Raw genomic sequence first — 12,930 nt, 5'->3', positions numbered from 1 at the left:
TTTGGATCTGTTCGATTAATCTGTCAAAGAAACAACCCTAAAAATAATTTAGTTGTCAAGCAAATTGGAGAAAAGTATTTTTTATGCATTTTAGAGTAAATCTTTTGGGGGTTCCTCTCTGCCAATGTATCAGTGGATTACTTCTAAATGCTGAAAGTATTTAGAGCTACCTTTTATGAGAAGTGGGCCAAAATTGAAAGAACAGATCTGAACTCTTGAATTTGTGGGTTGGAATGTAATTCTCACACCTATTTATGCAGCCTTGCCAGACTTATTACCACTACTTGAGCCCTAGGAGTGAACCTACTTTTACAGCTTTGTTTCCTGATCAGATGCAAAATTGCAATCCATGCATTTTATGGTTTGGGACTAGGCAGAGCCAAAACCTTGTAGAGCACCATTCCACTCAAGACCAAGTGTTCTCATCAAGATCACCTAATATCCCAGGTCTTCTTATTTTTTTTGAAGATGCTTGTGGGATTTTAACATGATGTAAGCACAGCTTAATGCCGAGCTGACACCAGAATCTTTAAACTCTGTCTCTGTTCCTCCCAGTAGCTGCAACTAGTCTGGAAAACCAGTTGATCTACTGCCAATTGCTCAGGCAAACAAGCAGTGTTAGCAGTATTTCATTTCTGAGCTTTTTTTTTTTAAACTTTTTTTAAGCAAGCTATTCATCACACACACCTTCCAGAAGTTAATTTTTAAGCCACCAATTCATTTATTTTTTTTTCAAAATATACGTGCAGACACAAAAGTAATTCTTACACTCTTAAAAAACACAGAAATTAGAGCATGTAGGACTTTAAACTGCTTGAGAGACATTTGGGAAAAGAGAATACACACTTGCTGTGGATAAAAGTCAGTTGCTAACCAATACAAACAAATGTAACCTAATCTATCTGCAGCAGTACCCTACTGAACACCTTTGCCTCCCATTATACAATTCTGCCACAGCAATAAAATCAACTGTCTGCAACAGTTTTAGTTCGTTGTATGGTTAATACCAATAATGTACTCAAAATTGATGTTTAACAGAGTGAACTGATTTGTTAGAGTGTTAACAGCCACAGACTTTAACTAATAAACAGATCATTAACTGCTGGTAATAAACAACTTGCCAGGATCATTTATTATTTAAGAACATACTTTGTCTTAAGGAAAGATGGCCCACTTAATGCTATCTATGACACCTTTCTGGCTCCCATTCAAAGTGGGAGGCACAGATGAAGCTACAGAGAAACTACGCTGCACACACTAGATCAAAATTCATGAAAAAATACCAGTTTTCATGAGAAACTACTCACAAGAAATATATTAATTCCATACACTGCTTAATAATATAGTCAGCATTTTTACCAAGCTCTTGTTTTTAATACTGAATCTAAAGGAATTTATTTTCTAGTTCTGATAAAAAGTTTTTTTATTCTTCTTTTACCATATGGGATGCCACTGCTGCAAACATTTCCTTATGGAAGAAGTTCTGAATGGGAGATACAATTTAAGTGTATAAAGAGTTTTCATAATGGAAGAAGAAGGAAGTTAAAGGGTCAAAAAATGTAAATTTTGTTACAAAAGAGGAACAGAGAAAGGTAGCTTGCAATCATTCATTCTCAAAAAACCTTTTAAAAAGCTGAAAAGTTGTAAATACACTACGTAATTACTCTAGATGATGACTGGAGATGTGGAAGGAACAAAAGAAAGTCCTTGTCTCCCCATGGTTTCTAAGACATTCCATGTGTAATAAAAGGAAGTCACACAATAAGATACACTTTGCATATTGTAGTGTTCTAATTTTGTCAATATTTGAAGTTCAACAGGGTGGTACCACTATAATTTCCTTTTGGTTCTCACTTCTGAAAGAGGTGATGTGGCGCAATGCCAATCTGATTGAAAAGCTTTCTAAGACTGATTATTTTAATAAATTTAAGTTACCAAAGCAGCCAGATGAAGATTTCCTAACCTCCTGCCTGCATTGTTTCAATAACCTGATGAGTCAAGCCCACAAAAATACAGCCATGTGCTCTGAATAAGAGCGAGAGATGAGGAGCTCAATGACAGTTTGCTGACATCCAGATTTTAGATCAAGAATCACAAAATGCCAATTTATTTTCTAGTATCTTACAGCCACCAATATAAATGATGAGATTATTTTTTCTAGGCATTGTGTAAATAAACTGCACAAATACCCCAAAGCAGCTACGGGCTGAATGCAGTGTCAGCCTTTACCAGACCTGCTGAAATGTGCATATAACACTTCAGCTACAGACAGCTGAAGGACAGCTTCTTTATGCCAGATCCTTACAAGGGAAGAAATGTCATTTAAAGAAAAATTTTTATTGCATTTTTTTGCATCCCTGTGCAAGCTCAGGAAAAGGCATTTTCAATATAATTGTTAAAATAATTCTGACCTTAAACTAATATAAATTGGCTATTACTTGCAGTAAGAAAAAATCCTGTATTTGCATGCTGGTTGGAAAAATGCTTCTATGTAATTGCTTGGGAAGAAGCAATTTATTTATAGACATACTGTGCAGGAAGAAATTTGGCTCTCCTACTACATAATAAGATGCATGGCACTCTGCCAGGATGCTGGCTATCCCCGGACATTTGGTGTTCCATATACCAAGAATGTGGAATTGCACTGCCTATAAACAGAGAAGGCTTTTTTCCAAGGATACTGTAAGACATGATTTTTCTTGAATGAAAAAATGAAAAATTAATGCAATGGTTATGAAGTTGCAAGAGCAGAAACTTTCTTTTTTGTATTTATCACCAGTTGCATTAGCCAGCTAATGAGCAGTTAAAACAGATTACTTGTTACTCTTCCTTATCCTATTTAGGGAAGATGCCAAAAAACCTCCTGTTTTGTGGGTTTTGAATATAATTCTTCTAAATCAGGGTATTACACAAATATTTCCACACAGCAGGATGACTCACATAAATAAGTAATGCAAGACTGGGATTTACTAATCTGTCAGGGACAGTGTATCCAATTAATTCCTCTGTTTATTTAGGTAGGAGTTTTTTGCACTTTATTATCTTCAGGCGCTTTGACCACAGGGGAGAGAAGGCCTTGGGAGGGGGAGTGGAAATAGATTTTTGAAGGGGAGCCATAATTAGCTCAATTCTTGGATTGAGCTCAGGAATGTTGTTACTGCTAAATAGCTCCTTAAATGGAGTATTTATAAACTCCAGGCAAAGCTGTAATATTAGAAGAGAAGAAAACCCCAAATCAAATATATTTAGATGTACGAGCCATAGGTTAATGCCCTGGCACGATGACATAATCCAGCTCAAGGGATGGGGAATGAAGAAACTTATTCCTGATGGCAAATCAGTGCCTTGCACAGGGCCCTGTAGGAGCCCATGGAGGGCATCTGGAATCCTTAGAGTTTGGATGCATCCTGAGGGTCCCTTAAATAGCACCTGGCTCCCATGGAGGGGCCATGCAGGTCGTTCCCAGTGACCCAGATGGAATCTGCTCTGCCCTGCAGCCACAGCCATGCTGGGGTTCCATTTGCCCTCCTCTTCCCCTCCCTCCTGCCCTCCCCAGCAGCCACCCCATGCACAGCTTTCCTACAGAGATCTCTACCCAAGTGAGAGGCATTTCCCCACAAGGGACCAGGCTGCTTTCTGCCCCATTTTCCAGTCCTCTGGTAGCAGGCAATGGGGCTGAGCTCCACCTCAGGGTATCTTCTGGCCACCCTATCTGAGCATAAAAACCCATTTAACATCACTCCCACAGAGCCATGCCCTATCATGCCCTGGACCCAGCCCCAGTTATTCAAAGCAGATTTATATTTTTTTATCACATACAGACTACATGGTCCAAACCAACTCCCCTGGAAGACATTTGGACTTCAACAGGGACAAATTCAGGGCGAAGCAAAATAAATCATTAAGCTATGATGCAGAGGATTTGTGCCAGGCCTCCACACAAGGCTAAGTTTAATCATTGCAGATCAGGGTATTTGGGGACAGCATCTATTTTGTAACTTCATAAAAAAAATTCAAATAAGTGAGCCATGGCTTGTCCAAAATCTCAAATTATTTTCCACATTTAAGAATTTTTCATAGAAGAACTTTGCTTGTAACTTAATATCCCAATGAAGCTTGTTAAATGCTTTTCCAAGGCTATATGATCTTTATTAAAAAATTATAACATTGTGTACTGGATACAGGGAGAAAAGAAATAATCTCTTTTTCAGATTAAGTTCTTGAAAGCTTTCAATAGTGGAAAATAAATCTTACAAATTCTCTCTCAATTTCCATATAACATATCCTGTCCAAACATAGAGACAGTTGTCTCCTAGAGGTGCTGCAGTGGATTTATAAATTACAGCAATACGCTTTCCTTGGCAAATCCATTTCAAATACAATAAAAAAGTTAATGGGATTAACTTCTTGGAAATGTAGTTGGAAAGTTTAGTTTAGTGGAGCAAAACTTAGTGTGTTAATATATTGAGAGTGCAAAACAAAATAAGGAAAAATGGAAAACAGAGAAATAGATAAGCAGTAGACATATAGACAAAATCAAAAGAGCAGGGAAATAGAGAATCAGTGTTTGCACCTGGATGCAATGGCCATGTAAGGCTTTGATCCCAAGGTGTGCAAGCCATGCTCCACCCAGAGCCTGCAGGCAGGACTTCAAAGGGACCCTGTCTGTGATGCTGGAGCCCCTGAGCCCCCACAAGGGAGAGCTGGGACAACCTGAGAGTCTGTGATTGAATCCCAGTAAGGGAAAGAGCTTCCTCCCACTCACACCAAACAGATAATCTCAGAGGCTTTTGTCTGTCATTGCTGCAGGGGTTGGTGTGAGCAGCACAAAGAGGACTCTGGTGGCAGCCTGGCACACGGTGCATCCTCACTGCCCCCAGCTGCAGCCCCCATCTCACCTTCCACACCTCTCCCAGAGCCACTGGGGACAGAAATGCAATATTCCTTTTCTGAAATGTATGTGCATGCAGGTGCATTTATGCGTAGAATGACAGAATACTCTGAGTTGGAATGGACCCCAAGGATCACCAAAGTCCAACTCCTAGCACAGCACCAGCCCCAAAAGTCACACCATGTGCCCAGGGGCATTGTCCAAAAGCTTCATGAACTCTGTCAGGCTGATGCTGTGACCACTGCTCTGGGGAGCCTGTTCAGAGCCCAACCACCCTCTGGGTGTGTGCACACATGTGTGTGTGTATCTGTGAGTGTTTTTATGTATATGCCCATGGATTTGTGCATATGTTATATGCATATATATAGATATGCACATGAGGAGTTTTCTTCTACAATATTCTCTTCAGCCATTTTATTTAAGATACAAAACTCACAGGGGAAGGAGGAAGAAGGGTGATGGGATTCAAAAGCCAGCTTCTGAACTGCTGTTTGTGAAACTTGGTGAGTATAAAGAACATGACATTTCTGACTTCCTCTGAGGAGCTATTGTAACAAATACAGTAGGTAGACCTCTGTTTGTACCAGAGAAAATGATCAAAGCTCCGTAGCCACCTCTGTTTGGTTTGGCATTGCCTATACTACAATTCCAATTCTAAAAACAAGTTATAATTATATTGGTATTAAAAAACAGTAGAAAAGAAGAGATATATTTTGTTTGAAACCAATCCTACTCAGATATTGGAATTTCTCTATTTCTGGCAAGAAATTGTTCTTAAGCCTTTTTTTGTTATTATTATTATTCCAGTACATCTTCTTCACTTGCTTTAGTTCCTCAAGAAAATGAAAAAAAATCAGAACTGCATGACTGGAATTCACCACATAGTTGTAAAACCTTTATCTGATATAGATACATGAGTATAAATAGAATGTGGCAGGATCATGAGCTGAGTTAAATATTGATTGGTATAATATAAACATACACAGTTGAAAAAATGTTGAAATAACACACTGTAGTAATTTATGGATTTTTCAATCAAAAGTTATTTCCTAACTGTTTTAGTATTTGAAGACAAACACATTCCTGCATGTTTATCATTTGCAAGCATGTGCTTTTTTGTGCTTCTTGATGGTTATTATTCCTCTTGGATGGCAAACCACCTTGGGTACATAGTACTGCTTTTATTCTGTTATTGGAGAACAGAAAACAAGTCCTGCAAGAGCCAATAACAAGAGTTTTAACTTTTGGGGTTTTTTGGGTGGTAAGGGGGTAAAACCCTTTCATTAACACAAATGATTGTGATCACATTTTGCTGAACAGGAATTAGAACATTGCAAAACATCCTTCAAGTGAATCTATTCATCACCCCTCCCCAGCTATTCCTTAGCCATTCCTCTGCACTCTGTGCACACAGCCAAAATTAAAAGATTTTCCTATCATGATGCATGGCTATTGAATTTTTCTATTAAAAAAATAACCAAACTGCAAGCACAGATTAAGTATCAATTATCAAAATTATTTTATGCAAAATTCTGCTAGTATTTCTATATTTTATATTGTTAAATATAGAAATATACTTGGGCTGTTGGGCTGTTCCCCTCTGCTTTTGTGGACACTTCTACCTGTGCAGTCAGTAGTATATGACTTAAATCTGAAGCAGCAAACATAAAGATCTAAAAATTTATTTTTGTAGTTATAGCTGCAAGTGTTTACATATATAAAAATATGCATAACTATTTAATATATTTGAATTTATTAAACCATTTTTAATCCAGAAACTTTATAGCAGGTCTACTGTCAGCCTCAAAACTCAGAAGTTCTTAGGTCAGAACCTAAGACAGTTAAACTTAACTTAAAAGCTGAATTTAAAAGTATTTGGCCTTTACCTTTGCTTTAGGTCTTTGGGGCTCCAACTTACAAAATTTTCTCTGCAACTGCAAGATCTAAAGGCATGGCTTCTGAATGAGAGCTGAGAATCACAGGTAATGAAATGCCTCCAGGAGTTGGAGCTTTATGGAAAAACACCAAACATCATGAGACTTGTAATAAAATTATGAACGTTGGAAGCACTGTTGTAGTCTTGCTTTCAGAATATGATTCTTGTAAAACACAAAATAGTTCATGCTAAACCAATTTTTTCTTATTAACACATCTATATTTGGTACTTACAGTGGTAGGCTAAGAGTTATCTGGCTGTTTTTTCAGGACAGAGCAGTTTACATAGTCATGACAACTAACCTCAGCTGCTAAAAACTAATTACAGATCAAAGATTGAGGAAGGGAAATGGACTATTTTTCTGAAATATTATTCTTCTTCCATCTTGCTATGGCTTTGATCTGACTTTTCATCCTGAGGTCTTACCTTATGTGACCCTTCTATGGTAGAAGCACAGCATTTCTTCTAAAAGGAGAAAAGTGTTTTGTGGGTGGCAATATTTTCCCAAAAAGGGAAAAAGTTGCAAGCGTGAAGCCAGGAAGGAAGGAAAAGACGTCGCACATTTGGAACTCTACGGACAATAAATTTATTGTCAATAGTCAGATTCAAATAGCATCATCTAGGGAAAAGTTCCCAACAGAGCCACAGTGTAGATGAGAAAATAATTTTGGTCAGTCATGTTCTGACATTTTTATGAATTTAATTTAAGGTGACAAGAAGAGACCTAGTAAAAATGGCTGCATGCCTACCAAAGGGAAAAAACAAATAACCTAAAAGAAAATGAAACACTTTTTTTTCAGAAGGAAGTCTTTCATGGCTGTTGGTGTGTTTCTATGTTCCAAGCTAAAAGTATTCATACCAACATTTCAGTAGTGGGACAATAAGAAAAAACAGTCACAGAAACATTTTGAACAGTTTGATCTGAATTACTTTTAGATTAAGAGTGACATTGAACTCTGAATTGAAAACTGAACTAGGTAATTGAGGCTCTCAGTTTGATAAAGTTATTTTGTGATTTTGGACAAGTGAAGTGATTTAGTATTTATTGTATTTGTAAGCCCAAGTTTGCAAACAGAGATACCATACTTCTGAAGAGAAGAAATCTGATGCCTTCAGAAGGGCATCCAGCCTTCTTTACTAACATTGCCTTTGTGTTCCTAAAGGAAGCTGTACTTGGAAAAATTTTATTTCCCTTGTCCTTCTTTTTCTCCCCTCTCCCATTGATACATATTTAATGGGATTTTGCATGAAGGAAAAGATCCTAAGAGGTGTATTTGGGATAAGGGGCGCTCTTTGGGCAAGGAATGATAACCACATGCTGGGCTGTGTTAGTGAGTGCAGTGTGCAGCTACCTGATGTGATTATTCCTCTGCCTTAGGCACAAGTGTGCTCAAACAGAGGGTGCTGTGCCCAGTTTGGTGCCCATAAGTATGAGAAAGAATTGGAACAAGTCCAGTGGAGGGCCAACAACATTGTTAAGGAGATGAAGCACACGATGCACTTGGAGAGGTTAAAGAAATGGATTTGTTTAACCTAGAGAAAAGAAGGCTTATAGGAAATCTAATTGTTTCCTTTAGCTTCATTGTTATAAAGGTGATGGAGAAAGACCCTTCTCTGAGGTGCACAGAAGAGGTCAAAAGGAAGCAAAGAAGTTGCAACAAGAGAAATTTCAGTTAGATACAAGAAAAAAATTCCCCACAGAACTGGTGCCCAGAGAGATTGTGGCATCTGCATACCTGGAGAACTTGATAAAGATCTGATCAACAAAATTAGCCCTACTTTGAGTGGGGATATAGATCAGATATGATTATGATTAATAAAATCTCCTTTTCATCCTCAAGATAGATGTTTAATGTTTGCTGAGGGTTTTGTTTTTAATTCTATACCATTAGAATAAATTAATTTCCACATTTTTTTCTCCTTTAGAAGTATCATGAAGGTATTTGCTTTAAGTAAGTGTTACTACTGAATTTATTGTGCAACCTTCACTGCAGTGCATGATGTGATTAAGGTTTTTACAGATACACATAAGCAAGCTTTAAACTATTGTGCTCAAGATTTTCTAGCTGATTTCTTCCATCAACAGAGCTACTAAACTTATTCTTCAAATATTTGGAGTAATTCATGATGCTAGGTTTTGCAAATGGTTTGTATTGCATGTTACCAAGACTATGCATATAATCTAAGATATTTGGTTTGTAATCACACCTTTGACTGACAGGTGTCAACAAAATTGTTCTAGCACTACCTTCAATCAAGAACTCCCATGAAGAGTGCTTAGAAAATGTGGTCCTGTCTATTTGTGGAGAAGCAGGCCCTTAGGTACCAGGAACAAATAGATACCTGCTCCTGTTACAAAGCACAGGCAGTGCTGCATCTTTGTGTGGAGTCTTTAGTTTTGATTGCTAATTCCAGAGGCAACACAGGCTGGGCACTTACCCAACAGTCCAGTTGCCATCATGACATTGCTGTTCTGCTTTCTCTGAGGTATCAAAAGGTATCAGAGGTACCTCCTCAGGACACTTGGAAAGCTGTGAGAGAGGGCTCAATATCCACCGAGCAACAAAGGATCTGACATTTCCCAAGTTCTTTATATATTCTTCAACAATAATGTCCTTAAAATTTTGAGAAAAATTAATAAAGAAAAATAAATGAAAGCATATGAAGAACTTGTGATGCATTCACTAAGAAGCAGAGATTATTTCAGGGGCATGGTGGGGATTGCTCTGGACTACCCAGCCTACCAAACTGGTATTTTTATTGTTGAAGTGATATAAAACCTTTAGATATACCAGTCCTTTGGTTCTACTGGATAAAGCACTGGATCTGCATTTGGATTTGCATCTTTACAGCTTCAGTGGCTGAGGTCTGAGGTGCCTTTGAGCTCCAAGGTAAGCAATTAAATGCTTTTGTAGCAGGACACTGACCTGTGCCTTGTGCAGTGACTGCTCTTGAGGGGCCCCCACATCCAAACAGGGGCCAGCATAGCTCCCAGTGCAGCCCAGCGACACCAGAGGATCTGCAGCTCCCCATCTGCAACCAGGGCTCTTGTCAAACAGCTGACAAGTCCCTGTGGCCTGCTGGTGGGTCAGACCAGACCTGAATTCATTGCTGTGTGTACCTGCACACAGGATTCTCCTCTAGTGATTTAGTCCAAGCAAGAAGCCATTAGAAATCTCAAGCCATGACAGAGATGGGTTCAAAAACTGTCAGAGGAGCCAACTGAAATTATCTGGTGGACAGGAATTATTGGCATCATGAGAAGCTGTTAAAGTCCCATATGAGCACATGCTGGATCTAGGAGGAAAATCTGGCTCTGTGGAAGACCCCATATTGGCTAGCATAATTTCTTACCAATCTTATCAAAAGTGACTGTGAATTCCTGTTTTAGTTGGGGCCAATTTTAGAGCAAGGACTTGCAGTGCAATTGTATGAGCCACACTGAACTCTGGTCAAGGCATTGAGAGTTGTAGACAAAACCTGAGTTACTGTTGATCAGACTGGATTTTCTCTTTTTTTCTGACTAGCTGTCCAGAATTTTCTGAGTGAGGGAATAGCCAGCCATTTTCTCAAGTGAATAAGTCAAAGCAGATTCTAAGATGCTCCACTTTAGAAATTACTATGATCACTGAATATAAAAAACTCTTTTCTTGGTAAATAGTGGCTTTTCTTAGATGCATAATTCTGAATATCATTTTACTCTTGGTGATGATTAAATTTTCAGATTTCGACACCTTAACAATTGACCTTGATCAAGGTTCTGAATTGCCCATCATGTGAATAGAGCTTTAGACATCAAGCAATTATTTGGTGATAGCCATCAGGATAAATATTCACTGAAAAGAAAAAGAGAATGAGTGCACATCTCAAATAGCAAGTGCAAAAAATATAATCAAAGTCAAAACTTAATTTGCATGTGTCCACAACTCTGCACTCTAACTTTTCCAACCACAATTTCCCTGTATTGGAACATAGCAAAGGTAAAATTTAAGACTTCAAAATAAAATTACATCTTTTCAATAGCTATCATGACAAGATGAGAAGATGAAATCTAATGTCAAATCAAATTAAAGTATATTATAGTGCAAATTCCATTTGCATTCTGCACATTTTAATACCTTGACTATTTACAAGCTAAAAGAGACAACATTCCACTTAGATACAGCTACTTCTGAAATCTGAGAAAAAGCACAATGCACCTGCTTCTTTTCATAAGCATCTGTGGCATATTCAGCTGGAGCCAGTATACCTGTTATATTTGTTACATTGAAGAAAGCTGATTATGAATTTCGTGTCCCTTTCTTTGTTAAAGGAAGGTTTATGAGGTCTCAAACTGAAACTCTTCAAGGTGAAACAGAAATTCTGAAACCACTTAGAAGAATTCATACAAAGACTAGCCCTGCTCAGGTGTCAAAGAGGCTTTTAAATATTCAGCCTAACAGCAGGAAAAGAAGCAAATATCACTCATTGGGCATTATAGGTGATCACAATATCTCTCCATAGATCAGCAGAGACTATCCCCCTCTTACGAGCAAAAGCATCTGGAATTAGCAATATGCTTTCATATTTAATATGATAAAGGCTTTTCTCATAATATCTTCTTGCATTTCAATTGAAAAGGGCACCATCTCTGCTTATCTGTTTCAGTGTGTGGGAAATGCACATGAGTCTGGTGCCACATCTGAATTGTCATTTCCTAAGTGAAGAACTCAGCAGTATGTAATAAAACATTCATACTTTTTGCAGCAGTGAGGAAAATCTCAAGTGCATGTCTCAAGTATTTGGTGCAGTGACACATAAGAATAGATATTGCTTAAAGAGGGGTGAACTCCTCGTGGCAGTGAGTTGCTGCTTGTACCCACTGAAATACACGACAGACTAACATCAGGGGCTGGGCCACAGGGTCAATCAGCATAGATGAGTTCATGTGCATTGTGGTAAGGGGACACTACATTCCTTTAGTTCCACCCCATCTGCAAGAGACCACAGAGTAAAAACAAGCAAGCCTCACTCCTGCAGGAGAAGAAAAGAGCAATTATATAATTTTATGCAATAGGGTTCTCTATATTGACATAACAGCACACAGCTCCACTTGAAGTCCAGCATTGGAAGGCAGAAAAGTGAAGGACATGACAACGTGTGCATCCACACCCACCAGCATGTGTGCATGCCTACAGACAGAGAGAAGGCTCTGAGGACTCAGAGTAGGGCTCTGGGTGAACGTGGGACAGAGGACACTTGGTATCCTGAGTTCCCTGCAGTGTTGAGGACAGCTCTCCCTGCCTATCCTGGAAAGATGAGGGCAAACATTTTAGCAGCTTGTCGGGATTGGACAAGGGATCATGGTTTAGACTCGAACAGTGTTTTAGATTAGATGTAAGGAAAAAGGTTTTTTACAGTAGAGTGATGAAACACTGAAACAGGTTACCCAGAAAGGTACAAATGCCCTTTCTCTGAGAACATTCAAAGTTAGTCTGGATGAGACTCTGAGCAACCTCATCTTGTTGAAGATGCTCATTGCAGAAGGGTTGGTCTAGATGTTTTTAAAGGTCCCTGCCAACTGACTCTAGTCCATGATTATATGACTAGGTGAAGAGCAGGCTGTCTCTGAAGCCCCACGCCTGTTGAGGTCTTTGCTACCTCCCCTCAGGCTGCAAAGGAACACATGTTTGGTTCTGCGCTTCCTGTGCACATGCACCACTCGTTCTCTGAAAATAACATCATTTCTACAGTGCCCCACTTTCTTTCATCCCCCATCAGAGACTGAAATTCTTGTGTAGAATCAGGCCTACCTGCTTCTTTTGGGAGGTTATGTTGCAGATCCTCACCCTGAAGAACATCAGCATGGCCAGGAAAATCCATCATTTTAGGTCTCAGTTCTTGATGAGCCCCTTATGTTCTGCAATAACAAAAACAAGTGATTACAGCTACCTGAATGGAGGTTGTAGCAAGGGGGGGGTTGGTGTCTTCTCCCAAGCAGCAAGCAATAGACAGGAGGAAATGGCCTCAAGTTACGCCAGGGGAAGTTTGGATTGGATATTGGGAAAAATTTTGTCATGGAGAGGGTGGTCAACCATCGAACAGGCTGTCCAGGGAAGTGTTG

General features: G+C 38.9%; 1 long non-coding RNA gene across 1 annotated transcript; it reads left to right on the top strand.

Annotated features, from left to right (window-relative positions):
* The first annotated feature begins 5,123 nt into the window (after positions 1-5,123).
* On the top strand, positions 5,124-9,835 carry LOC141729249 (uncharacterized). Its single transcript, XR_012580633.1, has 3 exons — positions 5,124-5,394; positions 6,789-6,873; positions 9,315-9,835. It is a non-coding gene; the product is annotated as an uncharacterized LOC141729249 (long non-coding RNA).
* Positions 9,836-12,930: the final 3,095 nt, after the last annotated feature.

The sequence above is a fragment of the Zonotrichia albicollis genome, chromosome 6 (genome assembly GCF_047830755.1).
Source record: "Zonotrichia albicollis isolate bZonAlb1 chromosome 6, bZonAlb1.hap1, whole genome shotgun sequence".
NCBI classification, from domain to species: Eukaryota; Metazoa; Chordata; class Aves; order Passeriformes; family Passerellidae; genus Zonotrichia; species Zonotrichia albicollis.
This window is presented reverse-complemented; position numbering and strand designations above follow the sequence as displayed.